This window comes from Alexandromys fortis, unplaced genomic scaffold, assembly GCF_014885135.2.
Source record: "Alexandromys fortis isolate MF-2015 unplaced genomic scaffold, M_Fortis_MF-2015_v1.1 scaffold_4, whole genome shotgun sequence".
In the NCBI taxonomy this organism is placed as follows: Eukaryota; Metazoa; Chordata; class Mammalia; order Rodentia; family Cricetidae; genus Alexandromys; species Alexandromys fortis.
In genome coordinates, this window is record NW_026067944.1 from 20,485,572 (window position 1) to 20,505,988 (window position 20,417).

Genomic DNA, 20,417 nt, shown 5'->3' on the forward strand with positions numbered 1-20,417 from the left:
AGAGCTAACTTTTGTTGTTAACCACATGCTGGGAGTTTGGGAATTTCCATGGACCCCCTTGGACACCGATTCAATGAACTGCAACCCAGTCCTGCTGCTGGGAGCCTTGCCTGGCAACAAGAGATGACCAGTTGAGATTCTGTATCCCTGCACTACTAGAAATCCTCATTAGAATCACCATCATACACTGCAGGATGTTTCTACTGCAATAGGTTTTCACATCACCCACCCAAGGCTCTCCTCCAACTAAAGCTGGATCTTACAACACTATCGCCCCAGACCCCATCTTGGGGTAGATTGGTTCCCAACTTTCTGGGGAACAGTCACGTTGATTTCCAGAGTGACTGTACAAGTTTGCACTCCCACCAGCAATGGTGGAATGTTCCCCCTGCTCCACATCTTTGCCAGTGTGAACTGTTACTTTTGTTATTGATCCTAGCCATTTGATATATGTAAAATGAAATCTCAAAGTAATTTTGATTTGTATTTCCCGATGGATGAAGATGTTAAACACACCTTTAAGTATTTCTCAGACATTTGAGTTTACCCTATTGAGAATCCTCTGTTTAAATCTGTACCCAATTTTTGAGTTGCATTGTTTGTTTTTTTGATGTCTTATATCTTGATTTTTTTTATATATTTTGGATGTGAAGTGAAAAATCTTTTCTCATTCTGTAGGTCTTATCCTAATGAAAGTGCCCTTTGCCTTAAAGAAGCTTTTCAGTTTTGTGTGGTTCCATTTATTAATTATTGATCATAGGTGCTTTCTGTGTTCTGTTCAGAAAATTGTCTACTATGCCAATGTGCTCAAGGCTATTCTTCACTATTTTTCTATTAGGTACTGTTTTTGTGTTGACACCTTTGATCCACTTGGACTCGAGTTTTATGCAGGGTGATAGATAATGGATCTATTTGCATTCTTCTACATGCCAACATCCAGCTTGGCCAGCACTATTTGTTGATGCTATGTTTTTTTTGGTTGTATTTCTGGCTTCTTTATCAAAAATGAAGTGTCCATATGCATGTGGATTTATGTCTGGATCTTCAGACCAATGTCATTAATCAACATGTCTATTTTTATGCCAAAGTCATTTGGTTCTTATTACTGTAGCTCTGTGGTACGACTTGAAATCAGGGATGGTGATATCTCCAAAAGATGTCTTATTGCATTGGATTGTCTTAGCTATCCTGTTTTTTTTTTTTTTTATCATATGAAGTTGAAAATTGTTCTGTCACGGTCTGTAAAGAATTGTGTTGTAATTTTGATGGGGATTACATGAAATCTGTAGATCAATTTTGATAGGATGGTCCTTTTTACTATGTTAATCCTACTGGTCCAGGAACATTGGAGATCTTTCCATCTTCTCATACCTTCTTTAATTTCTTTCTTCAAAGACTTGACTTTTTTTCTTTTTTCTTTTTTTTTTTTTTTTATTTGCCAGTCTTGCACTTTATTTCCCTTCCATTAGGCCTTGACCGCATACTTGCTTACCGGGTACAGCCTCTCCTTCCACTGCTGCTTCTTTGTCCTTAGCTTCTCCTTGTGCTTGGTGAGCCGGGGACGCATGGCTCTAGTTTTCTTGGGTCGCATGTCCAGAGGCTTGTACTTCTTGCCCTTGTAGAATTTCCTGAGGTTTTCCTTTTGAGTCTGGTTAATGACGGTGAGACACGGGCGATGGATTTGCATACAACTCGCGTTTTGGAGAGCTTGGACGCAGCGCCACCTGTCACCTTGGCAACGCGAAGCTGGGATAGCTCCACCTTCAAATCTCCTACAGTTGTTTCAGCAGCTCCTCCTTCTTCTTGCCGCTCAGGTCCTGAGCCTTAATCTTGGCCATGGCTGCGCTGTTCACCGCTGAGGCCACCTGGTCAGAGAGAAAGAAGACTTGACTTTTTTTAGCTAGAAGACTTTCATTTGCTTGGTTAGAGTTACTCTAAGATATTTTATATTATGTGAGGCTATTGTGAAATATATTACTGAAAAGAAGGTATATTCTTTTGTGTTTGGGTGTAATTTTTTTTATAAATATCTGTTTGGTGCATTTAGTTTATCTGTTAGTTCTAGAATTTCTCTGTTTTGTTTTTGTCTGGATGATCTGTCCATTAGTAAAAATAGGATATTGAAGTCTCCTATTATTTGTATGTGAGCTTCAATGAGCAATTTAAGCTGTAGTATTGTTTTGTTGGGGAGGGGGGGCTGCCCGACCATCCCCAGCCAACCAGATTTGAAATAGCCACACAGAAACTGTATTAATTAAATCACTGTTTGGCCAATCACTCTAGCATATTTCTGGATAACTCTTTTATCTTAAATGAACCTATTTCTATTAATCTATGTATTGCCATGTGGCTGTGGCTTACTGGCAAGGTTCCTGTGTATCTGTCTCCTGCAGGCAGCTACTCTTTCCTCCTCTATCTTCTTGGAACTCCCATCTCGCCCTATTCTAAGCCACTGGCTGAAACAGCTTTATTTATTAACCAATAAAGGCAGCACATAGACAGAAGGACTTCCCACACCAGTATTTCTTTATGAACTTGGGTGCTTTTGTGATTAGAGCATGGATGTTAAGATTTAAAGTGACATCATGGTGGATTTTTCCTTTAGTGAGTATGTATATATTTAGTTTGAAATCTATTTTGTTACATAGTAAACTGGTTACACTATCTTGCTTCTTAGATCCATCTGCTTGTTATATCTTTTCCCAATCCTTTACCCTGAGGTAATGAGTCCACAGCACAGCTGTTCAGGCCTTTCTGACTTTTAGAGTCTCCATTAAGAAGTCAGGTGTAATTCTAAAAAGTCTACCATTATGTATTACTTGGTCATTTTCCCTTAAAGCTTTTAATATTTTCCCTTTGTTCAGTGTGTATAGTATTTTGATTATTATGTGGCAAAAGGACTTTATTTTCTGGTCCAATCACTTGATATTATGCATGTTTCCTGTACTTTTATAGGTATCTCCTTCTATAGCGTAGGAATTTTTTCTTCTACGATTTGGTTGAAAATATTCTCTGTACTTTTGATCTGGATTTCTCCTATTATTTGAGCATTTTCCCTGGAGTATTTCTATTATTCTTAGATTTGGTCTTTTCATAGAGTCCTAGATCCTGAATATTTTGTGTCAGGGATTTTTAGATTTAACACTTTCTTTTACCAATACACTTATTTATTCTATCATATCTCCAATGCCTGAGATTCTCTCTTCCATTTCCTGTATTCTTTCAGTGAAGCTTGCCTCTGTAATTTGTGTTCAAAATTCATAAATTTTTCATTTCCAGTTTGTATTTTTCTTATTGATCCTATTTCCATTTTCAGGTCTTGAAAGTTTATTCCTTTCTTTCAACTGTTTGTGGGTTTATTTATGTTTTTGCTTTCTTTAGGGGATTTATTTATTTCTTCTTTAAGAACTTCTACCATCTTCATCTAATTCTTTTTTTTTCTTGTGCTTCAGCTATGTTGGAATATTCAGGGTCTGCTGTGCTAGGATACATATTGCCCTGGCTGTTATTGTCTAGGCATCTATGTTTAGGGTGGTTATAGGTGTAGGTACTGATTTCTGGATTTGTTTTTGTTGGATAAAGGTTTTATTTCTGGTTTTGCTTCTTCTCCGGATTTTCTAAGAGTATGATACTGTGTGTTGCCTGGTTTTCTGGCCTATTTAGCTGAAGCGTTCATAAGGAATATCTACTAACATTGGAGGCTGGGATACTAGGATGTATTAAGGAAAGAACGACTGGGAAAGAAGGTCTTTGTAACCCCTTGGGGTTGAAGTCATAGAGGGAAAATAAGATCATAATGGGTTTCTGAGACTTGGAGAGGTTACATCTCAAGAGCAGTAGGAAAAGTAAAGGGTTTGCCTTAAGCCTACTTGTTATCCTAGGAGAAGCAGTTCTTGGGTTAGCAGGGGGAGCCTGCTGTGGTTGGGTCTGGCACAAAGCAAGGAGTTGGAGAAAGGAGGTTAGAACAGGAAGATCTATGAGATCCATAGAAGATGAAAGCAGGGCGTCAGGTGAAGCTGCCAAGTATGTTATGCTGCAGATCTGGGGATGATACTGGGGGATTGGTCTAAGGGAATACAAAGAGAAGACCTAGTTTACAGCAGAAATGACCTGTGGGTTAGCAGGATGTGATTCCTATTGTTCGGGGCTATGATAAAGTAACAGAGTACTGGGAGGAAGGTTGGAAGGGGATTGACTGTGGGATCCACAGGAGATGTGGGCATGGGGGAAGGAAGACTGCAGCTAATGTCCTGTTGCAGAGCTAGGGACAAGACTGCGGGATGGGATTTTGACAGGAGAAGAAAGTGGTGACAGTCTTCAGATTCGCATATCTGTTTCCCTGCTCGGCTTAGCTGGTATGTTACCGGTGAACATCCTTTTTAGGACATCCAGAAAACTTTGACGTTATTTTTTTTAACATACCATAATTATTCTCATACTCAATGCAATTAGAATTATGGTTGATGTTCACTTTTTAAAGTATTGACAATCAAAACATAGCTTCCTTCTTATGAATCTGGATTACTGTCATGATAGTAAGACAAAAACTCATTTGAAACATTTGTTCTTCATAAACTTTGGGTTGCATTTATATATAATACTTTATAAGAATAAAACCAATTTATTCATCAGATCTTTTAATTAAATGTCATGAGTGCTGCATATGTAAATTAAATCATATCAAAGATAGACTATTGTTAAAATCGATGCCTGTAGTTTTTTAACTTAAAAAAAAAGACTGACTACCTCAACTTCTAAAACACATGCAGATGTAAAAACTAGTGAGATGACAAAAGTAATTGAATTCTGGATATATTCTTAACTTAGAGCTACCAGAATTCTAATTGCATTGAGTATGAGAATAATTATGGTATGTTAAAAAAAATAACGTCAAAGTTTTCTGGATGTCCTAAAAAGGATGGCTGTATGAAACTGCAGTCGGGGAAAGATGAAAATGCTTAATTGTGAATATGGTAGACATGACACACCAACTTGAGATGTTGAGCCAAAATATTCACATACACACACACACACGTGTTCTCTCTCTCTCTCTCTCTCTCTCTCTCTCTCTCTCTCTCTCTCTCTCTCTCTCTCTCTCTCACACACACACACACACACACACATGTACACACACCTACCTGGAGTCCAAAGAAGATAATTTGTGAATTTCTGGCCTATCAGTGTCATTTAAGGATGTACGTCTACCAAGAGAATAGAGAGTATGCTGTGACATCCTGAGCTAAGAGTTGAGAAGATGGGAAATCTGAGAAGAGATGCTCAGAAATGGATAGAAGAAGCCAAGTCTGAGTGGGGTCCTTGGATCAAGAAAAGGTGATTCAAGGAGGAATAAGTTTTTCAGGGAAGACAGATAAAGAATGATGATTTGATTTAGCAATAATGATGGTGATAATCATTGTCTTTGAAAGTATAAATTAAATGAAGAGATGAAGGTGATGTTTGGTTTGAATGGGAAATGACAGTAGACACCTTGAAGCCAGGAAATAAGGAAACTTGAGGGTTTTACTCTAAAAGAAATCAAAGAAATAAGGCAGTGGCTGAAAAGAGTAATAAAGCATATAAATGGTTTTAAAGATAAGCACATGAGTAAATTCTGTTGAGGTGAAGGAGCCTGAATTTAAAATGCAACCTCATCATCATGTTGTATGATTTTCTCATGTGTGGGTTTGCTGCACCAAAAGCACAAGGTAGAGTTTAGCCAGAGTTGGATTCTTAGAACATGGTTATAACAAGGCAAAAGCAAATCAGGGAGTTAATTTGTAACAGAATTATTAAAATATTTGGCAATAAAATTAAGATAAGCAACAATATGAGGACATGAGAAAAAATAAAAAGATGAATGGTTTCCTACATTAGGTGATGTTGAAACATTATTACAGAAAGCTACCAGAGGAGGAAGAAAAAAAATTATCAGACACAGAATGTTAGAGAGTGATTGGCTTAGAATTGAGACTACAGAGATATTTTGACTTTGATAATAGCTCAGTCTCAGATATGAAACAGAAGCAAGAAAGAAGTTGCTTTGCTGCATTCTCTCTCTCTCTCTCTCTCTCTCTCTCTCTCTCTCTCTCTCTCTCTCTCTCTCTCTCTCTCACACACACACACACACACACACACACTTGTCAAACACAATTTAGCTGCTCAAAATGGTAGATATCTTTAATCTCATCACTCACATTCAAAAGACAGAGGCTGGCAAGTTTGAGACCATACTGATCTAACTAACAAGTGTCAGGTGAGCTTTGTTGCATAGAAACAGAGAAAAAGAAGGAGAATGAAAAACAACAAGAAGAGAATGAAGGAAGAAGAAGGGGTTCTTTTTTTCCATGTATACAACATTCTACCTCCATGTATGCTCGCACACCAGAAGGGGGCACCAGATCTCATTACAAATGGTTGTGAGCCACCATGTGGTTGCTGGAAATCAAACTCAGGACCTCTGGAAGAGCAGCCAGTGCTCTTAACCACTGATCCATCTCTCCAATCCAGGAAGGGGTTCTTATATAAAAACATTCACAGAAAGTTATAGCAAGGAAATTTATTGAAAGTGAATGAATGTAGATACATGCATATAGACATGACTGGACTGTTCAGAGAAAAACTGACCCGTTGGGCCATTATATCCTGTTATTTTGTTCTCTGTGTTTTGGAGCATCATTTACTCAACCCATTTCTGGATTAAAGTTTTTAAATATGCTTCCCTCCTTCCAAGTACTCATTCAGAACTGGTTGGAGATAGACTTTGTTTACTCTTTTTTGAAACTTTTAAAGTTCTCAGAATCAATCCCATGACTGCCTGGTTAGGACATTCTATTACCTTGGGGCTAAGACATCCTATTACTTTTAAATTGAGGTTTTATGCCAAAAGCTGAGGTTAGGGTGTTAAAATAATTTGTCAGGCTTCACAAACAGGATAGTAATGTAGGATGCCCTTCTATATGTTGTGAATATATCATACTGTGATTGGTTAATAAAGAAGTTAATTTGGTCAATAGCCAGTCAGAATAGAACCAGGTAGGGAATCCAAGAAGAGAGGCAGGGGAAAAGAAGGTAAAGTCAGAGAGATGCCAGCAGCCACCAGAAAAGCAAGTGGTAAAATAACAAATCAAGAGCCTCATGGTAAAATATAAAACAATAGAAATGGGTTAATTTAAAATAAGAGCTGTTATTAATAACCCTGAGTCATCAGCCAAACTTTTGTAATTAATATAAGCCTCTGAATATTTATTCAGGAACTGGCAGGTAGGAGAGAAACTTCTAGTTAAAAGGTAGTGTTTGCACTGTCTTCTAGATTCCCTCTCCCTGCCCAAGCACTCCTGTTTATCTTTTACCTAATGCTTTGAAAGACTGGAGCTAGACAAGGAATGTACATACATGGATGGCCAAAATCAAATAGAGGTTGTTATGGAGAAAATTGTAATTCAGAAGTAAAACTCTTTAAGAAATTGATTCATAGGCAACTCAGAGGCATGAGGGGCATCAGAGAGACCAGACATACTTCTGTGACCAAGATGAGAAATCCAAGATCCATCCCTGTGGTTGTCAACTTCATTGGGTCTGGAAACAAGTAAGAAACACACCTCTAGGTTGATATTTGAGGTCATTTTTTGGACCAATTAAGAAACATAGACCCTCCATTTTGGGCATCAGCTTTCTAGAGCAGACTAGATATAAACAAATGTAAGGAAAATCAGCTGCTTTTTGCCTGTCTACCATTGACTCTTGTTGGTAAGAGCATCAAATCTCTGTTGCTACTGTTGCCAATGTTGTTGTTGCCATCTTCCACCGAAGTCAGAAAGAACATAGATGCTACATCCTTACAGTGTACACTGAAGGCCAGTGACTCTCACAGAGTTCTCCAGGGCTTCAGCCTCAGAATGGGTGCTGAAGCATACAGACCTATGGACTGTGCAATTAGCTACCAGTTTGTCAGCATCCCAGTATTCAGATAACCATTGCTGGACTACCTAGATTTTACCATTTTAATAAATCGCCATTGTAATGTATATTTTGAAAAGCTTGATGGGGTTGTTAAAGGTGTATATATCTGAGTTCAGGGAGCACCTTCTGAGATTTCCAGGTTTATGTGTCCTGAAACAAAGAGTTGGGTCAGGGAAACATAGATAGTAATATAAATGGAGACTGTTTATTACAAAGGAGAAAGATATTCCCCAAAGTAAAATTTGACTAGTAAGATAGACAGGGCTGAGATTAGAGACCCTTAGGTCCCCCAGTGTTGTGACCCTTTGTAAACTGTTTTCCAAGCTCCTGCTTTCTGGATTCAGAGGTTGTGTGGTTTCTCTCATGCATGCTCTGTTTTATTATGAGCATACTTGTTGTAGGAGGCTGCTTGTTTGTTCTCAGCTACTCAGCCCCAAAATAACCACACAGAAACTTAAATCACTGCTTGACCTATTAGCTCTAAATTCTTATTGGCTTGCTCTTACATCTTAATTTAGCCCATTTCCATTATTTTATATTTTACCACAATGTTAATGGCCTACTGTCAATGTTCCAGCTGGCAGCTCGAATTCTTCCCCTCTGGAAGCTACATGGCATCTCTCTTACTCCACCTTCATTTTCCCAGCATTCAGTATAGTTCTCCCTGCCTAGTTCTACTCAGCCCTAACAACAGGCCAAGGCAGTTTCTTAATTCATTAATCAATCAAAGCAACATATATACAGAAGGACTTCCAATATCATCTCTCCTTTTCTGTTTAAATAAAAAGGAAGGTTTTAATTTTAACATAATAAAATTACATATAACAATAAAGGTATCAAGCAAGAATAAATACTTTATCTTTTATCATAACTAAGGAAAACTATAACAATCTATTCTTCAACTCCATCAAATAATCCATAAAGATATAATATTACCTAAGTAAACAGAAAGTGCATTGTAAGCAACTTCGGAAACTCTAGAAATGTCAGAGACATCTCACTGCCTGGACAGTCACCCAAAGATCTTCTATATCATTGGAGCATCCAATCTTCAGCCCACAGGCCCATAGTATCCAAAAGACTTTTCAATGAAGTGGGAAATTTGAAGATCTGTTCTGCTCTGGGATGGCAAAGTCTATCAGTTGCTTTCTTCTGTGTCCTGTAGAATGTCTAGCAGACTCTTTCATGAAGCAGGAACACTGAAGGATCATTTTATTTTTAGACAAGTTCAGCAGTCATTTCATCAAGGAGTCCAGGCAAGAGCAGTTTCTTGCCCAAATGACTAACAAACTTCATGAGGAGCCTCTTTGATGCCCATCATCCTTTTGAAGTAAATTGGTGCTGCCAGGAGTAGATGTGTCTCATTGTCAGGAAAAGTCCTAAATTCTTTTGTTGTTGGTGGTGGTAGAAACAAACTTTATTAAATGAATAAAGGAAGCTGCTAGGAAACAGTGAGTAAAACACTGAGGAATACTGACACCGAAGAGAAAGATTTTTCTGAGTTTTTCATATTTTTTCTTGATAATTTTTTTATTGATTTTTATTGAGCTCTACATTTTTCTCTGCTCCTCTTTCTGCCTCTCCCCTCCACCTTCCAACCCTCCCCCAAGGTTCCCATGCTCCCAATTTACTCAGGAGATCATGTCTTTTTTCTACTTTCTACTTCCCATGTAGATTAGATCTATGTAAGTCTCTCTTAGTATCCTCATTGTTGTTTAAATCCCTCTCTATTTCTTTATCCTTAGTGGATAGGAAGGCAACTGATTTTTTGGAGTTGATCTTGTATCCTGCCACATTACTAAAGGTGTTTATCAGCTGTAGGAGTTCTTTGGTAGAGTTTTTGGGGTCACTTATGTATACTATCATATCATCTGCAAATAACGAAAGCTTAACTTCTTCCTTTCCAATACGAATCCCCTTGATCCCCTTATGTTGTCTTATTGCTATTGCTAGAACTTCAAGCACTATATTGAAGAGGTATGGAGAGAGTGGACATCCTTGTCTTGTTCCTGATTTTAGTGGTATGGCTTTGAGTTTTTCTCCGTTTAATTTAATGTTAGCTGTCGGCATGCTGTAAATAGCTTTTATTATATTTAGGTATGACCCCTGTATCCCTAGTCTCTCCAATACCTTTATCATAAAGGGGTGTTGAATTTTGTCAAATGCTTTTTCAGCATCTAATGAAATGATCATATGGTTTTTTTCTTTCAGTTTATTTATATGGTGGATTACATTGATAGATTTGCGTATGTTGAACCAGCCCTGCATCTCTGGGATGAAGCCTACTTGATCATAATGGATAATTTTTCTAATGTGTTCTTGAATTTGGTTTGCCAGTATTTTATTGAGAATTTTTGCATCGATATTCATGAGTGAGATAGGCCTGTAGTTCTCTTTCTTGGTTGGGTCTTTGTGTGGTTTTGGTATCAGGGTAACTGTAGTTTCATAAAAGGAATTTGGCAATGATTTTTCTGTTTCTATATTGTGAAATACATTAAGGAATATAGGTATTAGCTCTTCTTGGAAGTTCTGGTAGAATTCTGCATTGAAGCCATCTGGTCCTGGGCTTTTTTTGGAGGGGAGATTTTTGATAACAGCTTCTATTTCTTCGCGACTAACAGGTCTATTTAGATCGTTCACCTGGTCTTGGTTTAGCTTTGGCATCCATAGGGGAAATCCCACATCACAACACTGTGCATAGAGATGAAATAGTAAGATTGATCCTGATTTCTTACAGCAGATTGTGGAGACAATTCTCTAAACTATCAAGGTTTCTGAGTCTCTCTGACACTTCTTCAATGGTTACTTACTTTTTCCTTTACTGAAATCTCATTTAATTGAGAGGGGAAAAAGGCTTCTCTTGATCATGGTCTTTGCCAGTTTTTTCCTCGTTCTCCAAGAGTTTTTCCTTATGTATCTTGATGCTGAGTACTTGATTTACAAAATTACATGACTTGTTTTCCAGCTAGGGAACAAATGTAGTCTTTGAAAATGCTAGGAAAGTGCTCAACCACTGAATTAACTCCTCAGACCTGTATTTATTCTTCTTGTCATAAATAATGCAAATCGTGATTTCACATTTGCTTTCTGGATGTCTTAAAATAGTACTATACTTTCTTTGGCATTTAATCTTAGGGAATCCTTTTATTTGCATGCATTGGTATACATGAGATGTAATTTGATACTCTCTGTCTCTTGAAGATTTGCTTTAATTATGTGTGCATACATATCTGAGCATGTGGCTATGAGTATGTGATTGCCAAAAGGGGCCAGAAGCATCAGATCCCCTGAAGCAGGATTTACAAGCAATTTTGAGCCAATTATGGGTACTAGAAACCAAACTCAGGACCTCTCCAAAAGCAATAAGTGCCCTTAACCACTGAATCATCTTTCAACCTCCACTCTCTATCTACTAATAGTTTAATCTATGCTCATTTATTGTGGTAATATGTACATTGTTGCCTCTGTGGTTACACTTCTCGAATTTATTATCATGTACTGAGTTTTACCTTATAAATCAAAATAACTACTTGTTTATTATTTATAAACAGTTTAGGCATTATACATAGTAATATTTTCTGCTTGTAGCATATTTTGTATTCCTAGCAACCTTGAGAATAAAGTTTTTTTAGATGAAAAAGCATGGGATAAAACCGGACTCTCTGATCATGGCGAACAATGAGGACTGATGAGAAGCCAAGGTCAATGGCAAGGGGTTTTGATCCTACTTCATGTTCCGGCTTGGTGGGAGCCTAGCCAGTTTGGATGTTCACCTTCCTAGACATGGACGGAGGGGGGAGGACCTTGGACTTTCCACAGGGCAGGGAACCATGACTGCTCTTTGGATTGGAGAGGGAGGGGGAGAGGAGGGGGGGGAGGGGGAGAGGAGAGGGGGGGGGGAGGGGGGGGGGGGGGGGGAGAGGGGAGGCTGGGAGGAGGCGGAAACTTTTTTTTCCTATTCTCAATAAAAAGAAAAAAAAAGATTTTATTTCTATATCCCCAGCATTTCTATTGAGAACATAATCTTTGTTCATTTCAGTAGAAATTTGGAATCTCAAAAAAACTTAGTCACACAGATAATTTTCCTGAACTGGACAGAAATGAACTCTATAGTTTTAGAATATGAAGTATGTTAGCTTACCAAATTGCCTAAACCAATAAGTTAACATTTATGACATGTGGAGTTCATTCTTTGGTATGGGTGAGCATGACAAACAAGTTTCAGGAAACCATTTAAAAGTAGATTTAAGTATTTTATGCCTGATTAATGTACTATAATATGGCATGTACTTAATGAAGGAATCATTAACTGGAATATAATTAGAAGTTTAATTCAGTCTCTAGTCAATCATTTGTTTTTAAATACACCGAAGAGTAAATAACCCCCACAACTATGCTTTTTACTTTCGTCTTGTCTGGAAATGTGAGCAGAAGGGAATTTGTAGCATGTGCATAGAGATTGATATGCAAAAATGTTTCGGTTTTGTTTCTTCTTCCTCCTCTTTCTTTCTCTTCTTTTCTTCCTCTTCCTCTTCCTCTTCTTCTTCTTCTTTTTCTTCTTTCAAGAAACGTTTCCTTTAAAACACCTCATAGTGAGTTCTATATTTGAGCTCCAAATTAAATCAGAGTCCAGTATTTTTCTCTTGGTGATTTGCCAAGAGATGTTAATTTATTAAAGGACTCAACATCAGGACACCTGTGTATCCCTTTGTGACCCTAGACTATTTGGCAATGCAGCCTTTTGCTGCGCTGTCACTGCCAACTTGTTTTCAGTTGAAAGTGTTTGGGAAGCGCTGCTGTGCGGGATTCTGCCATGAAATGACTGCTTCTGCCTTGTTTACTCTTTTGCATTTGATTACAGCTCTCCCAGCGTACCTCTTGTGTCACTGATACCTTAGCATTTGATGAAAACCATTGCAGTTTTAACTTCCAATTCCACGTTCACCTCCCTTGCTAAGTCTGCAAACATATATGAACTTGGCAATATGAATGGACTGAGAAATTGCAGCCACAGGCATAGATATTCCAAATCTGCCCTCTCTTCTAATATTTAAGGGTCTATTGACATGTCAGCACTCTCTTTCCATTGCTTCATCTCTAGTACACCTGGCCCACAGGGATTAATAACGTGACCAATATTCTCTAGGATCTCTCCAAAGTCTATCTTTCCAATTCTCAGTTATGAGGGAGGGTCTCAAATAGTAGTTCCTCTTTTTCTCTGTTATTTGTATTTGAGATTGAGTATTGCTGAAGGAATGAGTCATATAACAAATATGCAAAGTGAAAAATAATTGGTTTCCATAGGTTTCACTGATATCAGACCAAGGCATTTGACTTAAAACTACCAACCTATGATTCCACTGTATTGTGTAGATTTTCTTATGCACCAATACCCCATTCTCTAGGATCAAAGGAGCATTCTTCATGTCAAATTCATGATACAAATGCTTTTGAATTAATTACAAATGAATTTCGGACTTGAAAATTCTCTTTGCCATCCAAATATTTGACTTGTTGAAGTATTTTAAATGAAAGAAGATACACTTAAAATAATTTCCTTACAAACTGGTAAAGCAACATTTTTGAACTTTAATGAATTTTATCTTTGTAATGAAAATTTGTTAATGACTTTGAAGTGATAGGAATCAAATCTAGACACTGTGTGTGCCAACCAAGCACTCTGACAACAGAATGGCATCTCCAGCCCTATGAGGTAAATTTGTCACCACACACAAGCATACAGAAATATATAGAGAGTTGACATCAGCATTAACAGAAGATAAATATAAGTAGGTTTAAAAACCTGTGATAAAAATTATTAAGTATACAGGTTACTGTGGGGAGCACATCATCAAATAGAAAAATATGTAAAGTAGAATTCACAGCACAGAAGATATAAAAATGTCACTATAAATAAAAACTATTCAATCTTATTAGTAATCAGCAAAAATGCAAGGTGGAACAACATTTTGTTTTCAACTATTGAAGCAGCACAAATTAAGATGATTTATAAGGTAAAGGGCCTTACAGGGATAATTAGAAATAAAAACACTTACACATTGTTTGTAGAAGCAAAAATTGATAAACCTGTTTTTCAGCACACTTGGCAATATCTCAGATTTTCAATTTTGACTGCTGTCTGTGGAAATGCTTTCACTGGAAAACAATGACTTATATACATTCATTGAACTATTGTTTAGCATAGAGAAAAATGTGAAAACATATTGAATTCCTCCAATTCAGGAATTTTAAACTAATTATTTAACATTCACACCACAGGACACAATGCAGTCATTACAAATAATGCAGGTTTTGGTTAGTCCACTTGAAAATATATCTATAACCTAATTCTAAATTGAAAGCATGTTTAAAGGTAAATTGTTAATACAAAATCATTTATATAAATTCATATATAATATATAGTTATTGAATAAATCAGGTTTATTGAATAAATTGAGGTTTATAAACACTCAAAGCTACCCTTGTATCTATTGAATGCATTTATTTTGAATGAAATGTCACATTACAAATGAAGAAATGTGATGTTCACAACTCAGTATTCGATCTGCTGATAAAGTTGACAAGATAATCACCAAACTTGAAGTTAATACTTTTTGGGAATGGGATAAAGTAAAGTTAATGTGTTCGACTCTACATACATAGTTTTATGTAATCTTTGTCTATAAATATGTGTTGCATGCTATTTCAAAAAGTACATTTACATCTCTTAGTAAGGTTTGTTACAAGTCCAGATTACTACTTACTTTCCAAGCAGCTAAGAGTTTACAGTAACTGACTGCAGAAATATGTCAATGTCATAGGATTTCTATTGCTGAGGTAAAACACTGTGACCAAAAGCAGCATGGTGAAAATAGAGTTTGTTTCACTTACCCACCCAGCTAACAGTCCATCACCAAGAATTCAGGGCAGGAACTCAAGCAGGTCAGGAACCTGGAGGCAAGAACTGAAGAAGAAGCCATGGAGGAGTGCTGCTTACTACCTTAAACCCCATGGCTTCCTTGATCTGTCTTCTTGAAGCATCTATGACCTACAATACAGGGAAGGCATTGCCTAGAGTGAGCTGAGCTCATCCACCTCAAGCATCAGTCAAGAAGATGCACACGGAACTGCCCACAGGCCAATCTGGTGGGGATATTTTCATTTCCCAAATGGTGATAGCTGTGTCAAGCTGGGATCAAACTGGCCAGTATAGGCAGCATGTCACACTTTAATGAGTTAAAATGAGGAAGAAATGGAGTGCCTACCTAATTAGTTAATTAATATCAATAATGTCTGTTCTTTCATTCTTGCCTAGAACACAGCTCTGAACTCTCAGTGAAAGGCCAATGTGATGGAAACCATCACAAACTAGAAAATGTTCAAACAAGTGCACAAAGGAGGAGATAACTGTATTCAGATCCCTTAAAAAATTTTAACATAATATTTACTTTTATTTGTTTGGTTTGTTTTTGAACTTTAGAAGCTAACATAAACCAAATTAAGGAAAAGAGATCATAAAAAGTGGATACATATAGATACCTACAACTCAACTGAAACATTCTTTTAATTTTTTAGACTTTTGACCTGTTGGCATGAAGAGTAGGCACTCTCTACCTATGAGCCCTTACAAATTTAAAATTCTGAGCAAATAACAGCTCAATTTCTCCATAGACCATGACTCTCCAGTACTCTCCTTGACAGGAAACCCTGTTTCAGAAGTAATGTTCTCTCTATTAAAGGATGGTGAGTCCCCGGTGCTCAATACAGAGTGCATTTAGTTCAAGGAATGCATTTTCCAGCAGCATAAACACTAACACAGATGCTCAGTGTGTACCATGTACATGTCACTTGGCTATATTTTCCAGTGAAAGACTTGAAAGACAGTCGAAGAGCTCATTTTCCCCTTGACCTGTCATCTGTGTACTCTATGGACAGCTTGTCTGTCATATTCTGTTACTGAAAACAAAACATATTCTCCTGTATAGGAGTGAAGGAATTGATAAGCATTGATGAGTCACGTCGTTACGGCTAAATGATAACAGATGCCAGCAATGAGCAGAAACCTACCTATGTCTTAATCACAGACACCACCACAGAAATATTCCCTTTTCTTCTCAAAGCACTTATCAAATTTATAAGGATATTGAAATTATGCAGGGCTTTCCCACATGCACTCTTAATAAACTGCATCTGCAATTTAAACATGAAAGAATTTACCTTACATTTTAAGAGAGAAAATAGATCCTTAGAATACTTTCAATTATAGTTTTAATTATGATAAATTTTTCTAATTTCAGATTAACTCAAATTTTATTGGCATTGTGTTCTTATGAATGTACACCATTCCTCTTACATTAAGATTATGTTTTAGTTCCCCAGTTGTAAAAAAAAATATTAGGCCTTTTCTACTGTTGCCTGACTTGTGTCGATAAACATCAAACACACACACACACACACAGAGAGAGAGAGAGAGAGAGAGAGAGAAAGAGAAAGAGAGGGAGGGAGAAATCTTCATTTAACAAAGATAGCTCCTGGTAATAACTGTTAATCAGGAAAAAAAATGTAAAAAAATAAACAGCATAATAACCTCCAATACATTAGTGCAGATCTAGTAACTATAAAAGAGACAACCAAATCACCTCTGAGGTGTTTAGTTGTTTTGCATATTTGGAACAGAATTAAAGTAACAGAAAATGAAGCTTTACAATTTTAGAAAAGAAAATGGCTGGCAAAAATAAATAAATAAACTCCTGACACTTTAATTTGAAGTTTCTAGTTTAGTAAACATTTTCCTTTTGAAATCTAAATACCCTAATATTTGACCCGTAGTCAAGCCCAGATAGGGAAGCACGGAAACTGATGAATTTCGCTGCTCATCAGGCCCACGAAAAGCCTTACGTACTCCCTTCCATTTCTTTCTACAGCCCCTGCACCGAGTAGCAGTGAGCAGTAAGATGCCTATTGTGGATCTATACAGCCCTGCCTGAGTTTGCAGTTTCAGTTGAGGACAAGGGAGTGTTAAGTCCCAGAAGCTCCCAGTGGAAGGCCATATGGGGCCTTCAACCAATGCTTGTTTCCAATTCTGTCACATGCAGAGAGTTGACTAGAAGTAGTCTCCTAATGTGACTACTTGACCAAATCAGATTTTCCAGCAAAGTCCCCATGCTGCTTAAAATGAATGTTCTGTTAGTGAGTTGACTGGAAAGAATTAAACAGTATCTGCTACTCCTAGCCGCATTGCTCTTTATAGACATGTCTATCTCCTCATGAACATATGCCACTGAGCGGGCATGGATCGTAATATCTGTATTTGTAAGCACTGAACAGTTATCCAGACTGTCGGCGACCAGTCTTGAAAAAATTACCTCTTGCCAGGGTAGAGGTGTGGGATTTAGAAATACAGTAAATAATATGAAGATGCAAATGAAAATAATAGAAAAGAGAAACAGGATAGTATCAGGAGGGAGTTCAGTGAGTACTGGAATTCGCCCATGTTTAATTTCCAATTGCTTTAAATACCCCTGACCCCAAAAGCTAGGAGTAAGACAAATAAAAAAAATGCATTAACATGATACAAGGAAATGAATGTCGCAGGCTACTACCATAGTTTAACATTCAGTTGTTAGAACAAAACAAGTCATGCTTACACCCTAGACCAAAACATTCTGTAGGCAACCCACTCCCTGGGTCGAATTCAAAGTTAAGGGAAATGGAACTTAGTTGGATCCATGGACTTTTGTTTAAGGTAGAAACTATCTACTTCTCTATTCCTGAAATACAAGGTCTGGATATTAACCACACCTGCTGACAATAACCTTGAGAGAGCCCAACACTCTGACTAAATCTAGGTGGGATCTTTGTTTGAGGTAGAAACACAAAAACCTTGAAGGAATAAAGGTAAGGTCCAGTTCCATGACTTTTGGTCAATGTAGAAATAGACTCATATTTTTGGGTCTCCACACCATACTTGATATGTGTTACAGAATTTGTAAACTTTTTTATCAATAAATTAATGAATATATATAACATTAAATATTCATGATAACACATTATTTTTTTTAACTTTCTTTGAAAATAGATTTCTTTTTATTCACTATATTCTGATTTTAGTTCCTCCTCCCCCAACTCTTCCTAACCTCCTCACCCACCATAATCTACATCCTTTCTTGCTCTCTTTTCCATTAGAGAACAAGCTGACATCTTTACTGTGGCATTAGCGCAGCTTCAGTTGTGCAGGCCATTTGTACAAAATAAGATGTTTCAAATTCAAACGTTTATATGATAACCTATTTCAAATTTCATAAAAAAACAAGGCATTTAAACTACATTTGGTTAAAAACTGTTGATGTTATTCTGTCTTACTCTTAATAACATTTCTCCCAGAGTTGAAGTGACTATGAGCATTTTGAAATTTTCAGCTATAAGAAAGCTAAGCCAAGAATAGAATTGTTACAAGCACAGTAGGATTTAATACGTTTTTCAGTCACTTCTGTGCACATCCATAATGCTGGGTTTTAGAAAATTCTCCCACCCCAACATGATAATCCCTACAATAGCTTCACAAAGATACCATCAAAGATGCTGCAGTTGAACACCACCTATAGTACCCAGCCCCCACCCCAGGGCATTAACAGTGAAGGAAAAACAAGGATTGGAAGAGAAGGAGCCAGAAACCATGCTGCACAACATTCTTTCAATTTTCGGAATCATAAAATCGTAAGTAGAAGTCAGTTCTAATCAAAGGTCAATGCAAACAGAGCAGTTATCCTGTCAAAAATGTGCCTTTGATGACAATGTGATGTGTGTACCATCCCAAGGTCGTGGTACTTTTCTCTCTTTTAATGGATATTACATGAAACTAGATTTTACATGAAGCTAAATTTACCACAGTTTCCAGGATTGTCGTGCACAAATTCCTGACTGTATTGAAAACGGCAAGTTTAGGCAACTGAAATGTTAAAGAGATTTAGGTATGTCAAAGATAGATGCCCCCTACCTCAAATTTATTGTGCATTAAATGTGTAGGACAGCACCAATAAAAATTAATAACACATAAAGAAAATTTTCTGGAGTATCCTAATAAAAATAAGTACAGTGACATTCGAGGAAAGGATTAGCTTTTCTGTATTTCACTTCTAGAGAGCGACAACATGAAAATGTCATCCCAAGAACAAGTGATAAAAGGAAGCAACAGCAAGCTAAACTAAGGATGGGACCAATTTTGTCCATGCTTTCTAGGAACTATCTGCCATTACTTCTTAAAAATACTTTGTTTTTATTTGAGTTACATTTTCTCCCTCTCCCCTTCTAGCCTCACCTGACACCCCATGCTCCAAATTTACTCGGGAGATCTTGTCTTTTTCTCCTTCCATGGCAAATCCATGTATGTCTCTCTTATGGTCTTCTTTGTTGTTTAAGTTCTCTGAGGTTGTGGACTATAAATTATTTATACTTTGTTTTATATCTAAAAGCCACTTATGAGTGAGCACATATAATATTTGTCTTTCTAAGTCTGGGTTACCTCACTCAGTATGATTTTTTCTAGCTCCACACATTTGCCTACAAATTTCAAGATGTTTAATTTTCTACCACTAAGTAGTACTCCATTGTGTAAATATATCACATCTTTCCTTATCCTTTCTTCAGTAAGGTGCATCTAGTTTGTTTCCAGGTCTTGGCTATTATGAATAATGCTGCTATGAACATGGTTGAGCAAATGTCCTTATGGTATGATTGAGATTAATGGTGTGGTAGATTGATTTCTAGTTTTCTGAAAAATCTCCATATTGATTTCCAAAACAGCTGTACAAATTTGCACTGCCACTAGCAATGGGGGAGCTTTCCCCTTACTCTACATCCTCTCCAGCATAAATTGTCATCAGTGTCTTTGATCTTTGACATTCTGACACATGTAAGATGGTATCTCAGAGTTATTTTGATTTATGTTTCCCTGATAGCTAAGGATGTTACACATTTCCTTAAATGTATTTTGGCCATTTGAGATTCCTCTGTTGAGAGTTCTCTGTTTAAGTCTGTACCCCATTTTTATTGGATTATTTGTTCTTTTGATGTCTAGTTTCTTGAAGCTACTTCCCACTTTCTCTTCTATGAGGTTCAGTGTAGTTGGTTTTATGTTGAGGTCTTTGACCTATTTGAACTTGAGTTTTGTGCATGGCGATAGATATGGATCTCTTTGCATTCTTCTCCATGTCTATATCCAGTTATGCCAACACTATTTGTTGAAAAGGTTTCCTTTGTTCCATTGTATAATTTTAGCTTCTTTGTTGCGGGAGGTCCTTCCGCCCCTCCAACCAATAGCTGCTGTGATACCAGCCCATTGGGGCGTGGTCTCACTCCCTTTAAAAAAGCGGCTATTTCCTCTGCTTGCTCTCTTCTCTTCCTGCTCCGCTGGAGACTAGACTCCCTTCCTGGTTGTGCAGATGGCTGTTGTCTGGGAT

General features: G+C 37.2%; 1 protein-coding gene and 1 pseudogene across 1 annotated transcript in view; one reads left to right on the forward strand and one right to left on the reverse strand.

Annotated features, from left to right (window-relative positions):
- Epha6 (EPH receptor A6) overlaps positions 1-20,417 on the forward strand; it is an 839,925-nt gene that overhangs the window by 755,360 nt on the left and 64,148 nt on the right. The gene's annotated exons all lie outside the window — the stretch shown is intronic.
- On the reverse strand, positions 1,466-1,838 carry LOC126505789 (60S ribosomal protein L35-like; annotated as a pseudogene).